The sequence below is a fragment of the Phyllopteryx taeniolatus genome, unplaced genomic scaffold, assembly GCF_024500385.1.
Source record: "Phyllopteryx taeniolatus isolate TA_2022b unplaced genomic scaffold, UOR_Ptae_1.2 contig_46, whole genome shotgun sequence".
Taxonomy (NCBI): domain Eukaryota; kingdom Metazoa; phylum Chordata; class Actinopteri; order Syngnathiformes; family Syngnathidae; genus Phyllopteryx; species Phyllopteryx taeniolatus.
Window position 1 is genome coordinate 1 of NW_026903404.1, and position 25,860 is coordinate 25,860.

General features: G+C 41.5%; 1 long non-coding RNA gene and 5 other non-coding genes across 8 annotated transcripts; 5 read left to right on the top strand and 1 right to left on the bottom strand.

Annotated features, from left to right (window-relative positions):
* The first annotated feature begins 5,539 nt into the window (after positions 1–5,539).
* On the top strand, positions 5,540–5,658 carry LOC133473775 (5S ribosomal RNA). The gene has a single exon (XR_009787240.1). It is a non-coding gene; the product is annotated as a 5S ribosomal RNA (ribosomal RNA).
* Positions 5,659–5,924: 266 nt separating this feature from the next.
* Positions 5,925–24,537, bottom strand: LOC133473773 (uncharacterized). Of its 3 annotated transcripts, none has more exons than XR_009787237.1 (4): positions 24,253–24,529; positions 18,963–19,068; positions 6,628–6,853; positions 5,925–6,518 (listed from the first exon to the last, which is right to left on the bottom strand). It is a non-coding gene; the product is annotated as an uncharacterized LOC133473773 (long non-coding RNA). The 3 variants fall into 3 exon arrangements; XR_009787238.1 differs by adding an exon at positions 21,620–21,717 and having other exon boundaries at positions 5,925–6,853; XR_009787236.1 differs by having other exon boundaries at positions 5,925–6,853; positions 24,253–24,537.
* Positions 21,312–21,386, top strand: trnak-uuu (transfer RNA lysine (anticodon UUU)). Its single transcript has one exon. It is a non-coding gene; the product is annotated as a tRNA-Lys (tRNA).
* Positions 21,989–22,061, top strand: trnak-uuu (transfer RNA lysine (anticodon UUU)). Its single transcript has one exon. It is a non-coding gene; the product is annotated as a tRNA-Lys (tRNA).
* Positions 22,305–22,377, top strand: trnak-uuu (transfer RNA lysine (anticodon UUU)). Its single transcript has one exon. It is a non-coding gene; the product is annotated as a tRNA-Lys (tRNA).
* trnak-uuu (transfer RNA lysine (anticodon UUU)) lies at positions 23,262–23,335 on the top strand. The gene has a single exon. It is a non-coding gene; the product is annotated as a tRNA-Lys (tRNA).
* Positions 24,538–25,860: the final 1,323 nt, after the last annotated feature.

A 25,860-nucleotide genomic window follows, 5' to 3' on the forward strand; every position in this document is an offset into this window, starting at 1 on the left:
TCTTCTTCTTTTCCTTTCGGCTTGTCCCGTTAGGGGTCGCCACAGCGCGTCATCCTTTTCCATGAGAGCCTATCTCCTGCATCCTCCTCTCGAACACCAACTGCCATCATGTCTTCCCTCACGACATCCATCAACCTTCTCTTTGGTCTTCCTCTAGCTCTCTTGCCTGGCAGCTCCATCCTCATCATCCTTCTACCAATATACTCACTCTCTCTCCTCTGGACGTGTCCAAACCATTGAAGTCTGCTCTCTCTAACTTTGTCTCCAAAACATCGAACCTTGGCTGTCCCTCTGATGAGCTCATTTCTAATTTTATCCAACCTGGTCACTCCGAGAGCGAACCTCAACATCTTCATTTCCGCCACCTCCAGCTCTGCTTCCTGTTTTCTCTTCAGTGCCACTGTCTCTAATCCATACATCATGGCTGGCCTCACCACTGTTTTATAAACTTTGCCCTTCATCCTAGCAGAGACTCTTCTGTCACATAACACACCTGACACCTTCCTCCACCCGTTCCAACCTGCTTGGACCCGTTTCTTCACTTCCTGACCACACTCACCATTGCTCTGGACGGTTGAGCCCAAGTATTTAAAGTCCTCTACCCTTGCCATCTCTTCTCCCTGTAGCCTCATTCTTCCCCCACCACCCCTCTCATTCATGCACATATATTCTGTTTTACTTCGGCTAATCTTCATTCCTCTTCTTTCCAGTGCATGCCTCCATCTTTCTAACTGTTCCTCCAGCTGCTCCCTGCTTTCACTGCAGATCACAATGTCATCTGCAAACATCATGGTCCACGGGGATTCCAGTCTAACCTCATCTGTCAGCCTATCCATCACCACTGCAAAAAGGAAGGGGCTCAGGGCTGATCCCTGATGCAGTCCCACGTCCACCTTAAATTCTTCTGTCACACCGACAGCACACCTAACCGCTGTTCTGCTGCCCTCGTACATGTCCTGTATTATTCTAACATACTTCTCTGCCACTCCAGACTTCTGCATGTAGTACCACAGTTCCTCTCTGGGTACTCTGTCATAGGCTTTCTCTAGATCTACAAAGACACAATGTAGCTCCTTCTGACCTTCTCTGTACTTTTCCATCAACATCCTCAAGGCAAATAATGCATCTGTGGTACTCTTTCTAGGCATGAAACCATACTGTTGCTCGCAAATACTCACTTCTGTCCTGAGTCTAGCCTCCACTACTCTTTCCCATAACTTCATTGTGTGGCTCATCAACTTTATTCCTCTATAGTTGCCACAGCTCTGCACATCACCTTTGTTCTTAAAAATGGGCACCAGTACACTTTTCCTCCATTCCTCAGGCATCTTCTCACGCACTAGAATTCTATTGAACAAGCTGGTCAAAAACTCCACAGCCACCTCTCCTAGATGCTTCCATACCTCCACAGGAATGTCATCAGGACCAACTGCCTTTCCATTTTTCATTCTCTTTAATGCCTTTCTAACTTCCCCCTTACTAATCATTGCCACTTCCTGGTCCACCACACTTGCCTCTTCTACTCTCCCTTCTCTATCATTTTCCTCATTCATCAACTCCTCGAAGTATTCTTTCCATCTACCTAGCACACTGCTGGCACCAGTCAACATATTTCCATCTCTATCCTTAATCACCCTAACCTGCTGCACATCCTTCCCATCTCTATCCCTCTGTCTGGCCAGCCTGTATAGATCCTTTTCTCCTTCTTTAGTGTCCAACCTGCCATACATGTCATCATATGCCTCTTGTTTTGCCTTTGCCACCTCTACCTTTGCCCTGTGTCGCATCTCAATGTATTCCTTTCGCCTCTCCTCGGTCCTCTCAGTGTCCCACTTCTTCTTAGCTAACCGTTTTCCTTGTATGATTTCCTGTACTGTGAGGTCCAGTCTTCTGGAAGCTCTTCCCGTCCACCGAGAGCCTGTATCACCTCTTCCCGAAAAGCTGCACAACACTCGTCCTGTCTCAGCTTCCACCACATGGTTCTCTTCTCTGCCTTTGTCTTCCTAATTTTCCTCCCCACCACCAGAGTCATCTTACACACCACCATCCTATGCTGTCTAGCCACACTCTCCCCTACCACTACCTTACAGTTGGTAACCTCCTTCAGATTACATCGTCTGCACAAGATGTAATCCACCTGTGTGCTTCTACCTCCGCTCTTGTAGGTCACCCTATGTTCGTGCCTCTTCTGGAAAAAAGTGTTCACTACAGCCATTTGCATCCTTGTTGCAAAGTCTACCACCATCTGTCCCTCCAAGTTCCTTTCCTGGATACCGTACTTACCCATCACTTCTTCATCACCCTTATTACCTTCACCAACATGTCCATTACAATCTGCACCAATTACAACTCTCTCTCTGTCTGGGATGCTCAGAACTACATCATCTAGCTCCTTCCAGAATTTCTCTTTCACCTCTAGGTCACATCCTACCTGTGGGGCATAGCCACTAATCACATTACACATAACACCCTCAATTTCAAATTTCAGCCTCATCACTCGATCTGATACTCTTTTCACCTCCAAGACATTCTTAGCCAACTCTTCTTTTAAAATAACCCCGACTCCATTTCTCTTCCCATCTACACCATGGTAAAATAATTTAAACCCTGCCCCTAAACTTCTAGCCTTACTGCCTTTCCACCTGGTCTCCTGGACACACAATATATCAACCTTTCTCCTAATCATCATGTCAACCAACTCCCGAGATTTTCCCGTCATAGTCCCAACATTCAAAGTCCCCACATTCAGTTCGAGGCTCTGTGTTTTCCTCTTCTCTTTCTGCCGAAGAACCCGCTTTCCACCTCTTCTTCTTCTTCGTCTTCGACTTCGACCCACAGTAGCTGAATTTCCAACAGCGCCCTGCAGGTTGACGGCGCCGGTGGCGGACGTTGTTAACCCGGGCCACGACCGATCAGGTATGGAATTCTTTGGATGAACGCTCATATTTGTTTGGCAAGGTTTTAAGCCGGATGCCCTTCCTGACGCAACCCTCTGCATTTATCCGGGCTTGGGACCGGCCTACAGTTTGCACTGACGTATAATGCAGTCATTCTCTCTCGTGACTTACCATCTCTTTATTAGGAGACAGAATCTTCACGTACCTTTTTTAAGCATCCCGTATCTCCTTTTCCGACAGTAAAAAAAAAAAAATCTATACACACATATATCTACATATATATATATATATATATATATATTAGTATCACGTGATACGTCACGATTTTATCACATCAGTGCTTTTAATTCGCTCGAGGGTAAGGATACGAAGGTATGGATCTTTAAATGATACGTAATTATTGCACATTATTGTGTGGACCTCAAAGCCACGGTTTATGAACCCGAACCACTTCCGAGGAATACATTACAGTCGAGTGAATGGCAGTATTAGAAGGAGTAGATTAGATAGAGAAAATTCAATCAGAATCAGCAGAAAAAAAAATCAGAATCTATATTTTCCGAGTATGTCAGAAACATACAAGGAATTTGTCTCCGGTACTTGGAGCCCCTCTCGTGCGACAACGGATAGCCATTTGACAGAAAATACTTTGGAGACATAATCACATGAGACCAAAGTACAGAGAATCACTGAGCAATGAAAGGTTAGCGGTAATGTGGTCATGTCAATGCAAATTTTGTGTTATTTTTTATTTTTTGACAATTGTGCAAATGATGCAGAGTCCTCTAGCAATTTAGAGCAATTTGAAATGACTGATCGAGCAATAATCTGGTACAGTGACAATTGTGCAAAACGTGAAGAGACTTCGAGAAATTTAAGCAGTATAAAGCGAATCGTAGTGCGATAATCTGGAACAGTGTCCATTGTGCAAATGGTGCAGATACTTCTCAACCACATGAGTGGCCAGTATTGGTCTACAACAGATATGCAAATTCTGCAGAGTGGCGAGACTACTACAGTGAATGCAGTATAATGTATAATTGGCCCGACAGAGATGGGACAATCTCAAGACAAATTGGGAACATGTTACAATGCAATTGTAAGTGAACTGTTTAAGAAGTTAACGGTAAGCGGGACGAAGGTGTTGGAATGTCTGCTCGTTTTTGTTTGCATTGTTCGATAGCACTTGCCTGGGGGAAGGAGCTGGAAGAAGACAATTATATATGACTCGTGCACTCACTGTAGTAGTCTCGCCACGCTGCACTATTTGCATATCTGTTGTTGACCAATACTGGCCACTCATGCCAGTAGCATCTGCTCCAATTGCACACTGATTGAAGAGAATCTGCAACATTTGCACAATAGACATTGTCCCAGATTATCGCACTACTCGCTTGAAGTCGAGGCGCCCTTTGCACAATGGTCATTGCACCGGACTATTGCAATATTAGTCTTTCGAACTGCTCTAAATGCTAGAGGACTCTGCATCTTTTTGCACAATTGTAAAAAAAAAATGAACCGGCATTACCAGATAACTAGCAACCCTTAATTGCTCAGTGACTGTTTTTTGTCAACGTCTTTATGTCTCAAAAGTGTTCTCTGTCAATTGACTGTCTGTTGTCGTACGAGAGTGGCTCCAACTACCAAATTCCTTGTGTGTTTTTTGGACATACATGGCAAATAAAGATGATTCTGTTTCTGAAGAGTTGGTGACCAGGATGTGAACGGTCCAAGAGGATTTTGCATGCTCTTGTCTGAGTTTTGGCAGCGTGCAAGTTCTCAAATTCTCTTGTGTGTTAACATTTCAAAATCTATGATCTGATCACACATTTGTCGTGTTGAGAATGAGTTCGCATCATCCACAGAAAAAAATTCAAAATAGACCGGCCAACAATTGAAGAATAAAGATCCGCTCGGGATATTTTATTTTTATTTTTATATATATATATATATATATATACATCACAATTTTATCACATCAGTGCTTTTAATTAACTCGAGGCTAAGGATACGAAGGTATGGATCTTTAAATGACACGTAATTATTGCACATTATTGTGTGGACCTCAAAGCCACGGTTTATGAACCCGAACCACTTCCGAGGAATACATTACAGTCGAGTCAAAGGCAGTATTACTAGGAGTAGATTCGATAGAGTAAATTCAATCAGAATCAGCAGAATCAAAATCAGAATCCTCTATATTTGCCGAGTATGTCAGAAACATAAAAGGAATTTGTCTCCGGTACTTGGAGACCATCTCGTGCAACAACGGATAGCCATTTGACAGAAAATACTTTGGAGACATAATCACATTAGACCAAAGTACGGAGAGTCACTGAGCAATGAAAGGCTACCGGTAATGTGGTCATGTCGATGTGGAGGGTCCAAGAGGATTTTGCATGCGCTTGTCTGAGTTTTGGCAGCATGCAAGTTCTCAAATTCTCTAGTGTGTTAACTTTTCAAAATCTATGATCTGATCACACATTTGTAGTGTTGAGAATGAATTCGCATCATCCACAGAAAAAAATCCAAAATAGACCAGCCAACAATTGAAGAATAAAGATGACGCGATCCGCTCGATATTTTTAAGCAAAATATGATATTTTTTAAATATAAAATGTTTCTTCTCAGATAACCATGTGGCTTACGGCCATACTACCCTGAGAACGCCTGATCTCGTCTGATCTCGGAAGCTAAGCAGGGGTGGGCCAGGTTAGTACTTGGATGGGAGCCCGCCTGGGAATACAAGGTGCTGTAAGCTTTTTCACTTTAGATTCTCGTGGAATCGTTTTCTTATCTGTGGTTGACCTAAATTATAATGCAGTCATTCTCTCTCTTATGACTTACCGTCTCTTTATTTGGAGACAGAATCTTCACGTACCTATTTTAAACATCCCGTTTCTCCTTTTCCGACAGTAAAAAAAAAATAAAAATCTATTCACACATATATCTTGTTGGATTTATCTTACCCAACATTATAAAAAATAGACACAAAAGGAATCAAGACACTGGTTTATTTTTCTCATGAGGAGGGCGTATGGGAGATTGTTCAGATCACAGCCTCTCAACACCCTCTCAACAATCTCTCCCGTCGCTCCTGCATTTATTTGAAAATAGGGAGGTTTCTAAGTTTACAAGACACAACACACTAAGGATAGGGTTTCAAGGTGAAAACATGGGACCAACACTCCCACGTACCGGCCACGTCCTTCTCTCTGATGATTCCTGCTGAGTCATCTTCTTGAAGGCGAGACATGTTCCTTTCTCAAAATCGTCCATAATACTAATGCAAGCTAAGCAAATAAATGATAACTTCTACAATATATTTAACATTTCCCTCCTGTTTATCATGTATTTGCACAAATTTCTCATATCATTTTACAGTCATCTCATTTCGATTTTTTAAACTGTAGAATCATTTTTATGAAACAAATACATTTACACTCAGAGTAAACTTGTCATACATGAATGTTGTTGTTTAAACATCGTAATCACCTGGATCAGGAAACAAATCAGGTAAAACAACATCATCATCGTCATCGTCATTATTATCAACCTCCAATAAAGGATACATATGCTCCATACGGTTCCATGTGGGTAATTGCTGTGGTGATTAATCTACTGATTAATGCCCGAATGCATGGGGTACAACAACATCCACACAATGTCAGAATGGCTGCAAAAACAGCAATTGATATCAATATTGGTGAAATTAGGGTTTTATATTTACCAAAAACGTCCATCCAGCTGTCCCACAAGGAGTGTTGATTGAGGGTCCGGAGACCATCGATGGCTCTGGTCAAGCTGCCATCTGAAGCAGGATTGTTTGTTCTCCAAACATACCGCAAACACCTCCCTCTCTTGCGAGGAGCATGTCGACAGCTATGCGGTTTTGGAACGTCCTTGAGCTGCTCGTGCACAGCTTCCAACCCACTCTGAGTCCAATTTCCTCATCTCTGTGCATTGAAGTGGATATAGTTTATCCCATCAACATTTTTATAAATCGTACACCACCAGCATATGAAGTATTCAAATCCTCCTGCATATTGGTCAGCTAATTTGTTTTGATTAGGAACCCCACGAGGAACACCTATGGCGTCGATGTATGTTTTATGTTAGATAATTTTGCCTCCGCCAGGATAAATCTCTTTTTTGTCTTTGTTCTAGATTGGACAAAAACATTGGTGCCCTTTCCATTAAATCTTGAACAAGCATAGGGTATACTGACACATGCAATATCAAAGTGATAATAGCGCACAATCCAGATATATATTTAGGTAATCTGTCAAACAGTCTATCATCTCCGCACCACCACCAGATGTCGCTCCGTGATACTGGCACAAAATTTGGTCCGACCTTTAAGGTTACTTTACACTGTGTCGTTCAGTGGTCCTAATTTATTTGCCTTTACTAATCATTTTTATACAAGTGAAATTATTTGGTGCTACTAAAGTAGAAAACATTGGTTTGTGTTTATCTGCTTTTGTTACGGGATATATAGGATCCCATGATTTACACCAATGAGCTGGTACAGTAGCGTTCATTAATGGAATATTACAATCTTGTGATAATTGTGCCGGAACTATGCGCAACAAAGGCCTGGGACCCATGCAAACCACAAATCTTTTCTCGTTACATTTGCTGCTTGTTCCACCAATAGTAACCAATTGTTATTTTGTCCTGAAACTCCTGTGACAACAACGAACCAATCATCAGTAGTTATGTTGTTAACCATTAACATTTGTCCACCTTTCTTTGAAGTTTTCAATGGCATTTCTGGTTTAACACGGTTCCCATAACACAATGCTACTCGGAATTGGGGATCTTTTCCGCCAGAATATGCCCACAAGCTCATCATCAAACACACTGGGTGACTTGATTTGTATTTCAATATTAAACTATGGGCCGTTTTGCTTATGTTAAACTTCTTTCTATGTTCTTTTGCTGTTTTTAGTGACCAACTGGACCAATCATAACCTGTTTCACCAATGAGGTGTTCCCATCCAAAGCCTATAGTTGCATACCAGTCATATCCAAATCCCCAATTCTGCCCATTCTCTTGAGCATCATTGGTGAGAGCCGCATATGGAATTATGATTAAAGCAGTTTGATTTTGGGGGGCACAAAATATTAAACCGGTTTGCCGCGTTTGGAGGCCATGCCCACAGTTCTGATCATCAGCTGTACTCCTTTTGATACGAGTTAATGATTCAAAATTTTCCATTATTGGGTTCGTCATATTGGTCCAGCTGTTAGGTGATTTTCTATCTAAAAAATTGGTTGTATCATTTAGGGAGGGATGTCCCATGTACCACATAAACAAAACCAACACCATAGTAGCCAAAGTTGCTACGTAACAACTTATCAAATCTCGTAACCAACGTGGGTGTGCCATTCTGCTGAGTTCTCACTTAACGGGTTGGTGTCTTTTTTCTTCACTGACCAGCAACCGTTTTCAGAATCTACACATCTGCTCCCGCTCCGTTATCAGACTTTTGCTCACCTTCCCTATTTGAGTACTCAGCTGAAATGACTCTTTTATAGTGTGTTAAATGAACCCACGTATTTCTTTCTGCTATTTTTAGGGCTGTTGGAGTTGTCAATAACAGTTGATATGGTCCTTCCCACTTTGGTGAATGCCAGTGCATCTTTTTGATGCTTCGAATTAGGACCCAGTCTTCATGTTTACTTTCAGCAGATACTTTTAAATCATTTTGTTTCTCTCACAACTTTCTCATGTAATCAGCTAAGTTTGTTTCGTCATCAAGTTCCCATTTTTGTTTCAACAACGGAAGTCAATAAGGTCTTCCAAACAATGTTTTGTAAGGTGTTAAACCTGTGGTGCTTGTAATGTTGATGTACATTTTAACGAGGTCAAGACACTGTGTCCATGACCTTCCTGTCTCTTTCATACATTTTTTCAGTCTATTTTTTATTGTCCCATTCATTCTTTCCACTAGACCTGCACTCTGAGGGTGGTAAGCACAATGGTTTTTCAAATTGATGTGGAACATGGTTCCTATTTTATTGATTATTAGATTTACAAAATGATGACATTGTGATCTGCAGTGAAAGCAGGGAGCAGCTGGAGGAACAGTTAGAAAGATGGAGGCATGCACTGGAAAGAAGAGGAATGAAGATTAGCCGAAGTAAGACAGAATATATGTGCATGAATGAGAGGGGTGGTGGGGGAAGAATGAGGCTACAGGGAGAAGAGATGGCAAGGGTAGAGGACTTTAAATACTTGGGGTCAACTGTCCAGAGCAATGGTGAGTGTGGTCAGGAAGTGAAGAAACGGGTCCAAGCAGGTTGGAGCGGGTGGAGGAAGGTGTCAGGTGTGTTATGTGACAGAAGAGTCTCTGCTAGGATGAAGGGCAAAGTTTATAAAACAGTGGTGAGGCCAGCCATGATGTATGGATTAGAGACAGTGGCACTGAAGAGAAAACAGGAAGCAGAGCTGGAGTTGGCGGAAATGAAGATGTTGAGGTGCGCTCTCGGAGTGACCAGGTTGGATAAAATTAGAAATGAGCTCATCAGAGGGACAGCCAAGGTTCGATGTTTTGGAGACAAAGTTAGAGAGAGCAGACTTCAATGGTTTGGACACGTCCAGAGGAGAGAGAGTGAGTATATTGGTAGAAGGATGATGAGGATGGAGCTGCCAGGCAAGAGAGCTAGAGGAAGACCAAAGAGAAGGTTGAGGATGTCGTGAGGGAAGACATGATGGCAGTTGGTGTTCGAGAGGAGGATGCAGGAGATAGGCTCTCATGGAAAAGGATGACGCGCTGTGGCGACCCCTAACGGGACAAGCCGAAAGGAGAAGAAGAAGAAGATTTACAAAATGAGTCCCATTATCGCTGTAAATGGTTTCAGGTATGCCATATCTTGGAATGATGTCTTTACATAGTGCTTTTGCCACCGTCAGAGCATCAGGTGATTTTGTTGGGAATAATTCGATCCATTTAGAAAATGCATCTATGATAACCAAGCAGTACTTCTTTCCTTCACTTTGACTTAATTCTATGTAATCCATGTGAATGCGTTGGAAGGGGTATGTAGGCACTGGGAATTTACCTCGAGTAGGTCGCAATTGCCCTTGCGGATTATGTCGTGCACAGATCATGCATGCTCTACAATAATTCTTTGAATATAAATTGAAACCATAGGTTGTAAAGTGTCGATGTATCTGTACCACCATCCCTCCGGTTGAGACATGTGACACACCATGGCTCAATATAGCAGCCCATTTGAATAGGTTCTTTGGAAGTATTTGTTTCCCTTCTGTTCTTGTTGTGGACTTTGGTGTTGCATGTCTTTTAGTGTTTGGTCATCTAAGGTTTTGTTAAATATATTCTAGAAGTTATCATTTATTTGCTTAGCTTGCATTAGTATTATGGACGATTTTAGATGTCTCGCCTTCGAAAAGATGACTCAGCATCATCCGATGGAAGGGCGCCTGGACCAAGGACGTGATCGGATGTGGTCGGGGACGTGACAGGTGTTGGTCCAATGTTTTGTGTTGTGTCTTATTGTTTAGAACATTATGTCTGGGAAAAACCCTCCTATTTTCAAATAAATGCAGGAGCGACGGGAGAGATTGGTTAGAGCGTGTTGAGAGGCTGTGATCTGAACAATCTCCCATACGCCCTCCTCATGAGAAAAAGAAACCAGCGTCTTCATTCCTTTTGTGTCTATTTTTTATAATGTTGGGTAAGATAAATCCAACATTAAATTGGTCCTTCGAGCCGGATGTCAACACACCCGAGGATTCCAGTTGTGGAAGCCGACTTCCAGTTAAGAGACCGTGGCCACGGCAAGTAAGACCCTTTACGGGACTGGTCTTCGTTCTCCTCAACTGGGATCTGAAGGTTGACGACAATCCACAGGATTGAAGACGACTGGTGAGTTAAATTTAAATTTTTTTTAGGAAAAAGGACGCCGGAGTCCAGAAATTCCGCGAGGACGGCGGAGTCCTGTACGTACTTAAATTCCGTGTTTAATAAACCCTGTGAATACTAGTCAATGGCGGGTAGAATAAAGAAACTAGGAAAGTTTCGTGGCGTCGTAGTTAAATTCCGTATAGGATGGCGGAGTCCTCTAATGAGCTGTTGACAGACGTAGTTAAATTCCGTATGGGACGGCGGAGTCCTCTGACGAGCCAGTGTGAATGAAAACTGTTTGAATGAGAGTGTAAATGGGAAATGGGAAACCACTAGGTTTTTCATTCCATACCAAAACAGTGGGAAAGTAAACGGTGGACTTTTGTGGATGCAAAGGCAAGAATTCTCCACTCGAAAGAGTTGAAGTGAGAATTACCACAGAAAGTAAATTTGAATCACCGTCCAACTGAAAAAGAAAACAGTGTTCTAGACTACCCTAGGTAGTATTACACTGAACCAAATTCTTTCAAATGGGGAAAGGAAGTAGTAAAATAAAAAACAGGAATACACTGCAGTGTAAAGGTTGGAGGTTCATTAAATTAAATTTAAAAGAAAAAAAGAAACAGGATCCTGATAAAATTTTATATTTAGAGACAGGGATAACCGAACACGGCTTTAATGGTTGGTTAAATACACAAAAAATAGCCGCGTTGCAGGAATCAAATTATATAAAAAATAAAAGACAAGCCACCGTTAAACGTGGGAAAGGCTGTTGTCTGCAGCCTTGGAGCTTATCACAAAAATAGAAGATAAAAAAGAATGTGATGAGCTGCAGTAATACAGAGCATGCGTACCAAACCCACGCACATTGTTAAATTCATTAAGACCAGACGCTACTGTGTTTACAGTAGTGGACATTAATGCATTAATGCATTCTTTTCAGGACCAATAGAAAATAACAGTCAATTTTGGTTTGCATTCACATTTGAGAAAAAAAAAATATATATATATACATTTACTAGATTACCGCAAGGTTACTGTGAAAGTCTAACTAATTATTCACAAGTTATGACAACACGCATGTCTTCTGGCATCTACAGATGAAGACACATGCAAAGATTCATTGACCTTACTGCATCATCTAACAGAAGAGGGACATAAAGTTAACAAAAATAAATTGCAATGATGTAAAAGACAAGTTAAATATCTAGGCCATAATTTAAGTATAGGAGGAAAGACTATATTAGAAGACAGGAGAGCTATAGTCTTAAAAAATCCTAAACCACAGACGAAGAAACATATAATAATCATTTTTAGGTCTGACAAATTATTGTAGAGCATGGATTCCAAACTATGCAGAAATTGTTGCACCATTGTCAAAATTAATATATGAAAACAACCTTAAAATTACATCACCTGTTTAATGGAGTACAGAGGCAGAAAAGGCCTTCTGTGACATTAAACAACATTTGGTCTCCAGTGCTGCGCTAGGCCTTCCAAATTTAATGATAAAACATTCATTCAAATGGTAGATTGTAAAAGCTATTGCATGACCTCCGTACTTACACAACAATACGGTGATAAGCTAAGACCAATAGCTTATTTTTCAACTAGAGAGCAGTTCACCCTAAAGGTCCCACATACAGTGTCTGCTCTCCTATTGCAAATCACCTGCAAGACATTTATCTTGCATTGCCATCTTGCTATCAGAACCACATTTGACTGTTGAGCGATGCACAACCTTAAATCCAGCCACACTAATACCCTTAATGATGAAGGCACGCAGCATGATTGACAGGAATTGGCTGAACAAGCTGCTGAATTAGTAGCATTAATCGAGGCATGCAAACTAATGATAAATAAAGATGGTACAATCTATACTGATAGCCAATATGAGTATTCCACAACAAGAACGCAATTATTGGGAAAAACAAAGTGCAAAACTACAAAATGAAATTTACATTAGCACAGGAAAAAAAAAAAAAAAAAAAAAACTATTCAAATGGGCTGCTATATTGAGACATGCTGTGTCACGTCTCAACCGGAGGGATGGTGGCACAGATAGATTGACACTTTACAGCCCTAAAAAATAGCAGAAAGAAACATGTGGGTTCATTTAACACACTGTAAGAGTCATTTCAGCTGAGTACTCAAACAGGGAAGGTGAGCAAAAGTCTGATAACGAAGCGGGAGCAGATGTGTAGATTCTGAAAACGCTTGCTGGTCAGTGAAGAAAAAAGACACCAACCCTTTTAGTGAGAACTCAGCAGAAAGGCACACCCACGTTGGTTATGAGATTCGATAAGTTGTTACGTAGCAACTTTGGCTACTATGATGTTGGTTTTGTTTTTGTGGTACATGGGACGTCCCACCCTCAATGATAAAACCCATTTTTTAGATAGAAAATCACCTACCAACTGGACCAATATGACAAACCCAATAATAATAATAAAAAAATTTTTTTGAATCATTAACTCGTATCAAAAGGAGTACAGCTGATGATCAAAATTGTGGGCATGGTCTCCAAATGCGGCAAAACGGTTTAATATTTTGTGCCCCCAAAATCAAGCTGCTTTAATCATAATTCCATATGCGGCTCTCACCAATGATGCTCAAGAGAATGGGCAGAATTGGGGATTTAGATATGACTGGTATGCAACTATAGGTTTTGAATAAAAACACCTTATTGGTGAAACAGGTTATGATTGGTCCAGTTGGTCAAAAAGAACAGCAAAAGAACAAAGAAAGAAGTTTAACATAAGCAAAACGGCCCATAGTTTAATATTGAAATACAAGTCACCCAATGTGTTTGATAGTGAGCTTGTGGGCCTATTCTGGTGGAAAAGATCCCCACTTCCAAGTAGTATTGTGTTATAGGAACCGTGTTAAACCAAAAATGCCATTGAAAACTTCAAAGAAAGGTAGACAAATTTTAATGGTTAACAACATAACTACTGATGATTGGTTCCTTGTTGTCACAGGAGTTTCAGGACAAAATAACAATTGGTTACTATTGATGGAACAAGCAGCAAATGTAGCGAGAAAAGATTGTGTTGTTTGCATGGGTCCCAGGCCTTTGTTGCGCATAGTTCCGGCATAATTATCACAAGATTGTATTATTCCATTTGCACACTGATTGAGGAGCATCTGCAACATTTGCACAACCATTGTCCCAGATTATCGCACTACTCGTCACTTTAAACCGCATACACTCCTTGAAGTCTCAGCGCCCTTTGCACAATGATCTTTGCACCGGACTATTGCGATATTAGTCATTCAAACTGCTGCTAGAGGACTGCATCTTTTTGCACAATTATTTTTTGTCAATGTCTTTATGTCTCCAAAGTGTTCTGTAAATTGACTGTCTGTTGTACTAGAGCGGCTCCAACTACCGGAGACAAATTCCTTGTGTGTTTTGGACATACTTGACAAAAAAGAGATTTATCCTGGCAGAGGCAAAATTATCCAACATAAAACATACATGGTGTTCCTTGTGGGGTTCCTAATCAATACAAATTAGCTGACCAAGTTGCAGGAGGATTTGAATACTTCATATGCTGTTGGTGTACGATTAATAAAAATGTTGATGGGATAAACTATATCCACTTCAATGTACAGAGATTAGGAAATTGGACTCAGAGTGGGTTGGAAGCTGTGCACGAGCAGCTCAAGGACGTTCCAAAGACCGCATAGCTGTCGACATGCTCCTCGCAAGAGAGGGAGGTGTTTGCAGTATGTTTGGAGAACAAACAATACTGCTTCAGATGGCAGCTTGACCAGAGCCATCGATGGTCTACGGACCTTCAATCAACACTCCTTGTGAAACAGCTGAATGGACGTTTTTGCTAAATATAAAACCCTAATTTCACCAATATTGATATCAATTGCTGTTTTTGCAGCCATTCTGACATTGTGTGGATGTTGTTGTATCCCATGCATTCGGGCATTAATCAGTAAATTAATCACCACAGCCATAACCCACATGGAACCGTATGGAGCAGATTTATCCTTTATTGGAGGTTGATAATAATGACGATGATGATGATGATGTTGTTTTACCTGATTTGTTTCCTGATCCAGGTGATTACGATGTTTAAACTACAACATTCATGTATGACAAGTTTACTCTGAGTGTAAATGTATTTGTTTCATAAAAATGATTCTACAATTAAAAATCGAAATGAAGTGACTGTAAGATGATATGAGAATTTGTGCAAATACATGATAAACAGGAGGGAAATGTTAAATATATTCTAGAAGTTATCATTTATTTGCTTAGCTTGCATTAATTAGTATTATGGACGATTTTAGATGTCTCGCCTTCGAAAAGATGACTCAGCATCATCCGATGGAAGGGCGCCTGGACCAAGGACGTGATCGGATGTGGTCGGGGACGTGACAGGTGTTGGTCCAATGTTTTGTGTTGTGTCTTATTGTTTAGAACATTATGTCTGGGAAAAACCCTCCTATTTTCAAATAAATGCAGGAGCGACGGGAGAGATTGGTTAGAGCGTGTTGAGAGGCTGTGATCTGAACAATCTCCCATACGCCCTCCTCATGAGAAAAAGAAACCAGCGTCTTCATTCCTTTTGTGTCTATTTTTTATAATGTTGGGTAAGATAAATCCAACAGGTTTCTTGTTCAATTTGTTGTTTTTTTAAACCTAAAAATGGTTCATAGGCTGCTTCTTTCGTGGCTTTGTCAGCAAATGCATTTCCTTTAGAAACCTTGTCAGTACCAGATGTATGTGCAACACATTTACAAATTGCCACTTTTCGTGGATGTTGCACTGCGTGGAATAATTGTTTAAGTAATTCAGCATGTGTTACTGGCTTCCCTGTTGACGTAATCATTCCTCTGTTATCCCAATATTGCGCAAACACATGAACTGTGGAATACGCATATTGGCTATCAGTATAGATTGTAACATCTTTATTTATCATGAGTTTGCATGCCTCGGTTAATGCTACTAATTCAGCAGCTTGGGCAGAATAATGTGACGGTAGTGACTCAGCTTTTAGCACAATCACTTAACGGTTGATCTTTCAAATCACCTCTACATTTAGCAGTTTGTTCAGCCAATTCCTGACAATTATGATTAGTGTGGCTGGATTTAAGGTTTAAGGTCGCTCAACAGTCAAATGTGGTTGTGACAGCAAGATGTCCATGCAAGATAAATGTCTTGCAGGTGTTGCAATAGGAGAGCAGACACTGTATGTGGGACCTTAATAGTTAATGGATGAAATAACACAAACGTGGAACTGCTCTCTACTGCCATCGAAGCTGCCACAACTGCTCTGACACAATGCGGTAATGCACACGTCACGCTGTCCAATTTAATCGAAAAATAAGCCCATGGTCTTAGCTTATCACGGTATTGTTGTGTAAGCACGGAGGTCATGTAATAGCTTTTATAATCTACCATTTGAATGAATGTTTTATCATTAAATTTGGAAGGCCTAGCGCAGCACTGGACACCAAATGTTGTTTAATGTCACAGAAGGCCTTTTCTGCCTCTGTACCCCATTAAACAGGTGATGTCATTTTAAGGTTGTCTTCATACATTCATTTTGACAATGGTGCAACAATTTCTGCATAGTTTGGAATCCATGCTCTACAATAATTCGTCAGACCTAAAAATTATTATTATATGTTTCTTCGTCTGTGGTTTAGGATTTTTTAAGACGATAGCTTTCCTGTCTTTTAATATAGTCCTTCCTCCTACACTTAAATTATGGTCGAGATATTTGACTTGCCTTTTACACCATTGCAATTTATTTTTGTTAACTTTATGTCCCTCTTCTGCTAGATGATGCAGTAAGGCCAATGAATCTTTGCATGTCTCTCCATCTGGAGTTGCCAGGAGAACATCATCTACATATAGTAAAATTTGGCTCCCTCCTGAGGGAGTGAATTTAGACATGCGTGTTGTCATAATTTGTGAATAAATGGTTGGACTTTCACAGTAACCTAGCGGTAATCTAGTAAATGTATATTTTTTTTCCTCAAATGTGAATGCAAACCAAAATTGACTGTTCTTTTCTACTGGTACAGAAAAGAAAGCATTACTTATGTCCACCACTGTAAACACAGTAGCGTCTGGTTTCAATGAATTTAACAATGTGTGTGGATCTGGTACGCATGCTGCTCTCTGTATTACTGCAGAATTTACTGCCTGTAAATCTTGCACCATTCGCCAACCGACTGAAAGTGGGGCCTTTTTTACGGGAAAAATGGATGTGTTACATGGTGATTCTGGACACTCCACTATAACTCCTGCCTTAATTAGTGCTTCAATTACCGGTTTGATTCCTTCATGTGCATCTGGTTTTAATGGATATTGACGAATCCCTGGTCTATATTCTGTTTTGGGTCTAATTTCTACTGGTAATGCCCCTCTAATAAGGCCTACATCAAATGGTCCTGTGGACCATAATTTTTTTAGAACTTGTTTTAATATTTCTTCATCAATTTCAGTGAGGATCATTTGGTCTAATCAAACAGGATGCATGTGTTTCCCTTCATCACCCTGTATTGTCCAAAACATCGCCTTCCTAATTAGACCAGTTGATGCACTGTATTCCAGTTTGTTTTCTATTTGCTGCCAATCATCTGTCTCCTGTCCTTGTTTTACTAATGTTCCCATATGTTTCCACTGTGACTCATAATCTTTGCACAATGAAATATGTGGGACACTTGTATTATTATACAGTTCCTTTAATTTGTCTGGTAAAATAATTCCTGCCGCGACTTTTGCTTCATTGTCTGAGTACAGATAATCAACAGTAATTTTATCAGGTGTCGCATGTTGTAACTTTTTTTCATATCCTGGGTCTGGCCCTGGTGCATTTTTGTACCACAGAGTTATATGCAGCTCATCACCTTTTTTATTATCTTCTACTTCCGTGATAAGCTGCAAGGCTGCAGACAACAGGGCTTTTCCCATGTTTAACGGTGGTTTGTCTGAGATATCGATTGTGTAATAGAATGTGATTTCTCTGCTTTCCAGTGTCACATAGAGGTCCTCTCTTTTTAATTCCTGTTTTCGTTTCACTACAATATTTCCATTTGATGATGGAATGAGTACAAGTCCTAGTTGGAATAAGCCATCTCTTCCCAACAAATTCACAGGGCACTCCGGGACTTCGAAAATGGGCATTCTACTAGCTCTCCCCTGTGGGTCTCTTCCTCTCCCACGGCCTCTGCCGCGTCCTCTAAAATTTGCTCCCCCTCTGCCTTGATAGTATATTTCTGCTCCTTCATTGAGGAAGACATCTATCTTCTTTTTTTTTTGTCCTAACACTCTTTCTGCGTGGAGGGCATGATTAACATATTCCTCCAGAGGGCCAGTTACTAGGTTTATCCAATGTTTATCTACCCATCTGTTAATGTGTTCTTTCGAATTCGCATGTAAAGCATTTTTTAACTGTTGTTGATAAGGGCCCTGAGGATTGGCATCCTCATTCAAGCCGCTGTTTGCTTCATCCAAATTTGTTGAGTTTTTGTTCCATTTAAATGATAGGACTGTCTAAGATTTTCCATTTCCTCAACAAACTGGACAATGTCTACTTTGTAGGGTGTGATGCCGGCTACGGCCTTTTTCACATCCTCATTAGTCCAGGTCCTATAGACCAAAATTGTTTCTTTGTGGTCCTCTTATACATTTGGATTTGCCTTTTTCTCTTTGAGACACCATGTTTAGCCAGAAGAATAAGTCGTCATATCCCTCTTTTTCTATTTGTGATATATTATTTTTATGTCGACACTTTATTTCGTTTCAAAGTTGAACTAATTTTTGCGAATTTAGCTGGCCGGCGAAACCGTATTTGGTTATCCACGTGTTTAAATGTTTTATTTTGGAAGGGTTTTGGAGTTGAACATATTTCCAATCTTTACACGTTAGGCGTTCTTTTGGATCCGTTTTACTGTTATTTTTTCCCATTTTGTGAATTTGGAAGTCAGTTTATTTGCACCTCGAGTGACCTAAATACTGACTTTATTAAAAAATGACAGAGTGACAATGAATGTCTGAGTTTTGGTAACCCTCAAGCTTCTACCCACACGCCGTCCCTCTATTACTTGCCAGTGACTAGTATTACACAAGGTTTATTCTGCCGCACACTTCTTCGTCGCGCAATTCACTCACTCTTTAATCCTTTTTCCTAAAAATTTTTAAAATTTAACTCACCAAAGTCGTCTTCAATCCTGTGGATTGTCGTCAACCTTCAGATCCCAGTTGAGAAGAACAAAGACCAGTCCCGGAAAGGGTCTCTAAACAATCTCTCCCGTCGCTCCTGCATTTATTTGAAATAGGGAGGTTTTACAAGACATAACGTACAAAGCTTCAAGACACAACACACTAAGGGTAGGGTTTCAAGGTGAAGACATGGCACCAACACCTGCCACGTCCCCGACCACGTCCTTGGTCAAGGCGCCCTTCCATCGGATGATTACTGCTGAGTCATCTTCTCAAAATCGTCCATAATACTAATGCAAGCTAAGCAAATAAATGATAACTTCTACAATATATTTAACACTTACTTCGGCTAATCTTCATTCCTCTTCTTTCCAGTGCATGCCTGCATCTTTCTAACTGTTCCTCCAGCTGCTCCCTGCTTTCACTGCAGATCACAATGTCATCTGCAAACATCATGGTCCACAGGGATTCCAGTCTAACCTCATCTGTCAGCCTATCCATCACCACTGCAAAAAGGATGGGGCTCAGGGCTGATCCCTGATGCAGTCCCACCTCCACCTTAAATTCATCTGTCACACCTACAGCACATCTCACCGCTGTTCTGCTGCCCTTGTACATGTCCTGTATTATTCTAACATACTTCTCTACCACGCCACACTTCCGCATGCAGTACCACAGTTCCTCTCTGGGTACTCTGTCATAGGCTTTCTCGAGTTCTAGAAAGACACCTCCTTCTGACCTTCTCTGTACTTTTCCATCAACATCCTCAAGGCAAATAATGCATCTGTGGTACTCTTTCCAGGCATGAAACCATACTGTTGCTCGCAAATACTCACTTCTGTCCTGAGTCTAGCCTCCACTACTCTTTCCCAGAAATTCATTGTGTGGCTCATCAACTTTATTCCTCTATAGTTCCCACAGCTCTGCACATCACCTATGATCTTAAAAATGGGCACCAGTACACTTTTCCTCCATTGCTCAGGTATCTTCTCACGCAATAGAATTCGATTGAACAAGCTGGTCAAAAACTCCACAGCCTCCTCTCCTAGATGCTTCCATACCTCCACAGGAATGTCTTCAGGACCAACTGCCTTTCCATTTTTCATCCTCTTCAATGCCTTTCTAACTTCCCCCTGACTAATAATTTCCACTTCCTGGTCCACCACACTTGCCTCTTCTACTCTCCCTTCTCTCTCATTTTCCTCATTCATCAACTCCTCGAAGTATTCTTTCCATCTAGCTAGCACACTGCTGGCACCAGTCAACATATTTCCATCTCTATCCTTAATCACCCTAACCTGCTGCACATCCTTCCCATCTCTATCCCTCTGTCTGGCCAGCCTGTATAGATTATTTTCTCCTTCTTGAGTGTCCAACCTGGCATATATGTCATCATATGCCTCTTGTTTGGCCTTTGCCACCTCTACCTTTGCCCTGTGTCGCATCTCAATGTATTCCTTTCGCCTCTTCTCGGTCCTCTAGGTGTCCCACTTCTTCTTAGCTAACCTTTTTCCTTGTATGATTTCCTGTACTGTGTGGTTCCACCACCAAGTCTCCTTCTCTTCGTTCCTGCCAGAAGATACACCAAGTACTCTCCTGCCTGCCTCTCTGATCAACTTGGCTGCAGTGGTCAAGTCTTCTGGAAGCTCCTCCCGTCCACCGAGAGCCTGTCTCACCTCTTCCTGAAAAGCTGCACAACACTCGTCCTGTCTCAGCTTCCACCACACGGTTCTCTTCTCTGCCTTTGTCTTCCTAATCTTCCTCCCCACCACCAGAGTCATCTTACACACCACCATCCTATGCTGTCTAGCCACACTTTCCCCTACCACTACCTTACAGTTGGTAACCTCCTTCAGATCATATCGTCTTCACAAGATGTAATCCGCCTGCGTGCTTCTACCTCCGCTCTTGTAGGTCACCCTATGTTCATGCCTCTTCTGGAAAAAAGTGTTCACTCACTCCAGCCATTTGCACCCTTGTTGCAAAGTCTACCACCACCACACAATACATCAAACTTTCTCCTGATCATCATGTCGACCAACTCCAGAGATTTTCCTGTCATAGTCCCAACATTCAAAGTCCCCACATTCAGTTCTCGGCTCTGTGCTTTCCTCTTCTCTTTCTGCCGAAGAACCCGCTTTCCAACTCGACTTCGACACACAGTAGCTGAATTTCCAACGGCGCCCTGCAGGTTGACGGCACCGGTGGCGAACGTTGTTAACCCGGGCCACGACCATTTTAATCTGATGTTCTGTCTTGCGAGTACCTGTTTAGTCAAATTTCTTGCTTGCGGTTAATTTGAACCTCTTCTCCTCACCTCACTCCCTCATTGACTGTAGATCCTGGATAGCTCAGTCGGTAGAACATCAGACTTTTAATCTCAGGGTCCGGGGTTCAAATCCCTGTTCAGGTGAGATAATTATTAAGCAATTGTTCACTAAATACCACGCAGGTTCTTTGACTCAGACACTTGAAAACTTGAAAACACCCACCACATGTTCATCGATGCACCACACACTCTCACTTTGACCTTGGGTATCTCGGTCAGTAGGATACCAGGCTTTTAATCTGATGTTCTGTTTTTAGAGTACCTGTTTAGTCAGTTCAGAATTTCTAGCTTGCGCTTAATTTGAACCTCGTCTCCTCACCTCACTCCCTCATTGACTGTAGATCCTGGATAGCTCAGTCGGTAGAGCATCAGACTTTTAATCTCAGGGTCCAGGGTTCAAGTCCCTGTTTTAGTTCCCTGTTCAGGTGAGGTAATTCTGAAGCAGTTGTTCACTCAATATCACGCAGGTATTTTGACTCAGACACTTGAACACTTCAAAACTCCCACCACATCTTCATCAATGCACCTCTCACTTTCTGACTTTGACCTTGGGTATCTTGGTCATTCACATACTAGGCTTTTAATATGATGTTCTGTCTTTCGTGGACCTGTTTCGTCAGTGTCAAATTTCTTGCTTGAACTTAATTTGCACCACGTCTCCTCACCTCACTCCCTCATTGACTGTAGAGCCTGGATAGCTCAGTCGGTAGAGCATCAGACTTTTAATCTGAGGGTCCAGGGTTCAAGTCCCTGTTCAGGCGACATAAATCTTGAGAAGTTGTTCACTAAATATTACGCAGGTACTTTCACTCAGACACTTGAAAACACACAACACATTCATCTATGCACCACACACTCTCACTTTGACCTTTGGTATCTTGGTCATTCGCATACCAGGATTTTAATCTGATGTTCTGTCTTGCGAGTCCCTGTTTTGTCAGTCAAATTTGCTTGCGCTTAATTTGAATCTCGTCTCCTCACCTCACTCCCTCATTGAGTGTAAACCCTGGATAGCTCAGTCGGTAGAGCATCAGACTTTTAATCTGAGGGTCCAGGGTTCAAGTCCCTGTTCAGGCGACATACTTTTTAAGAGGTTGTTCACTAAATATCACTCAGACACTTGAACGCTTCAAAACACACATGTTCATCGATGCACCTCTCACTTTCTGACTTTGACCTTGGGTATCTCAGTCAGAAGCATACCTGTTTTTTAATCTGATGTTCTGTCTTTCAAGTACCGGTTTAATCAGTGTTGGGTCGCTTGCGCATAATTTGAACCTCGTCTCCTCAGCTCACGCCCTCATTTATTCTAACTCCTGGATAGCTCATTCGGTTGAGCATTAGATTTTTAATCTGAGGGTTCGATGTTTTGGAGACAAAGTTAGAGAGAGCAGACTTCAATGGTTTGGACACATCCAGAGGAGAGAGAGTGAGTATATTGGTAGAAGGATGATGAGGATGGAGCTGACAGGCAAGAGAGCTAGAGGAAGACCAAAGAGAAGGTTGATGGATGTCGTGAGGGAAGACATGATGGCAGTTGGTGTTCGAGAGGAGGATGCAGGAGATAGGCTCTCATGGAAAAGGATGACACGCTGTGGCGACACCTAACGGGACAAGCCGAAAGGAAAAGAAGAAGAAGAAGATTAGATTTTTAATCTGAGGGTCCTTGGTTCAAATCCCTGTTCGAGTTACCTGTTCAGGTGAGATAATTCTTAAGCAGTTGTTCACTAAATACCACGCAGGTTCTTTGACTCAGACACTTGAAAACTTCAAAACACCCACCACATGTTCATCGATGCACCACACACTCTCACTTTGACCTTGGGTATCTCGGTCAGTAGGATACCAGGCTTTTAATCTGATGATCTGTCTTTAGAGTACCTGTTTAGTCAGTGTCAAATTTCTTGCTTGAGCTTAATTTGCACCTCGTCTCCTCAACTCACTCCCTCATTGACTGTAGACCCTGGATAGCTCAGTCGGTAGAGCATCAGACTTTTAATCTGAGGGTCCAGGTTTCAAGTCCCTGTTCAGGTGACATAGTTCTTAAGAAGTTGTTCACTAAATATTATGCAGGTACTTTCACTCAGACACTTGAACACTTCAAAACACCCCACACGTTCATCTATGCACCACACACTCTCACTTTGACCTTGGGTATCTTGGTCATTTGCATATCAGGCTTTTAATCTGATGTTCTGTCTTTCTAGTACCTGTTGTTAGCCTCCGTAGCCCATTTTAAAAATGATTGCGGAGAGCTAGGACCGAAATACCTGTCAGATTTCGCTTACCCGCAGGACTAATCGGGAGAAATGTCCTGACCGACTCTCCGTTTAAAGGGTCAAGCTCCCCCCTTGACCCCCCCCCCCCCCCCCCCCCGTACCAACGCCGTACGCGCAAGGAGACGAGGAGCTGTTAAGCCGGTGTCGAGATGAGTTCGCCTAGGTGTGCTAACTGCCTTTAGTTTTACGGAGCCAATCCGATCTGCCCTCACTTATCACCCCTTGATGAGTAACCGCACCGAGTGAAAGGGTAATATTGTGAGTACTCCATTTTTACAGCAGTTTCATCCCTTAAAAATCGATTGCACTTGTTAAAGACCTCGTAAATTTAACAATCCTTGTTTGGACCGTACGGATTTGTTTTTGTGTTAAGCCGAAGTGATATATATGAGTTACTTTTTGGGATGGTGTTACGACCCGGTGTTATTGATATCGTCGACGTTCAATCACTTATAGGAGGTTGAGTGATAAAAATGAGACAACTCCTCATTATAAGAATAACAAGATAGAATAGAATTAAAGCAAGGTATTTATTTCAGTGATTACTTAAGGTTAAAATGATAATATGACAGAAAGGGTTTATAATATAGAATAATCAATAATAACAATAATAACAAAAATTGAAAAGAAATAGAAGTAGTCTAAAAATAATAAATCATAAAACAAGTATTACCTTTTGAGTGAGCCTTAAGGAGTGATCAAGTCCTACAGAGCCGTGATGCCAATTAATAATAAGATAAATTGGAATATAAGAATCCCTGGACAGCTGACTAGCCCTCTTCCCTATCCACGCAATGTCAATGGCGGTTCTATTAGTTACCTTATTATAATATTCTTTTAGTCTTACCCAATTAAAGAGGAAAATTCAAAGAAGAAGTCCTCCTGTTAGCCTGTCCCTGATCATTGCGAGAGGAAAAAAGCGTGTGTCTCTCCCACCTTTTTGGAAGATGAGAGAGCCCCGCGCTCCCTTCGTACGAGGCTTTTACAACCTCGGTCGGGCTCAGACCTCCCCTTTTCCCAAAATAATCCTTTGATCGCAACATGCCTCGACATGTCCCCTCATGTCCCGACATGCGCCTTCCGCTGCTGGCCTGTCCCGACTTGACCTGAGTGGAAAGTACCTTTCTCCCCCTCAGAGTGACCTGACGTAACCGGAGTGGAAGCATCATCCACTTTCACTATCAGCGTTATCCTGACCTGACCTCTTATTTGCTCACCCAAATAGGCTTCTTTTTAGTAAATACATTCAACTCCAAGCACATATTATATGTCTTGAACTCAACCAATACATTTCATCCCACTATGTCAATCTCTAAGCAATCTGCAATACATGAGTATATGTTAAATGTCAAATAAATGTATATTCATGTGAATACAATTCTCTCATGCGTTCAACAGGTTCGTTCTTTCTTATGTAGTACAATATTGTCTGTTTACTGCCTCATGTCGTATCCACTGATTTTGACTATTCTTAATCCATATCACTCCCTCTATACTAGCATAATCTTTATCTAGATATTTATCCATACAATATTCCTTAAAATTATGTACACTATCACACGGTTGTCTCGCTAGTTGTATTGTACAATTATTTTTCTGTTCATTGCAAGTCATTTTCCATGGTCTGGGGTTGGCATAAAGATCAACTCCCCCACCACTTATTCTTGCATACTTGTTCTTTAGAAAACACCATTGCCAAATACTGGTACTTAACCCAAAAACTTTTGGATGTCTTCAAGCATGGAATCACGAACTGTTGTAACTCCTTCTGGTTAAAACCCCACCAAGTCTTAGTTTCGTCCCTCTTGTGGTATTCTTTCCATGCTTGCAAAATTCCTTTGACCGTTTCGTTCTTTTTCAGGCCTGTACAATTGTAAATCCACTTGGTAGAAAGTGCTCCTATACCTTCTTCCAAAGGACATCAAGGCGAGGTGCCCTTCGTCCAGTCTTTTCCATGAAGTTGGTCAAATATTTTTAAAACTACACATTGATCCAGTTTGTGGAAATCACCGACGGGCACGGTGAGCAAATCCGTCGGGGTAGGAAGTCGTTGATAATACCAGCGCGTTCCTTGCATTGCCAACTCATACGATGACCCCTTCTTCTCAGAAATCCATCTGGACGAACGTACTGGTCTTATCCATGTCAAGGATTTGTTTAGCCAGGGTTCGTGGTTCACTTCGGGTCCTAGGTATGGTAGGGAACCCTTAGGCTGGAAAAACAGGCTAGTAATCTCAGGTGCAACATATTTATTCTGTACATCTATTCCTTTATAGGTCAA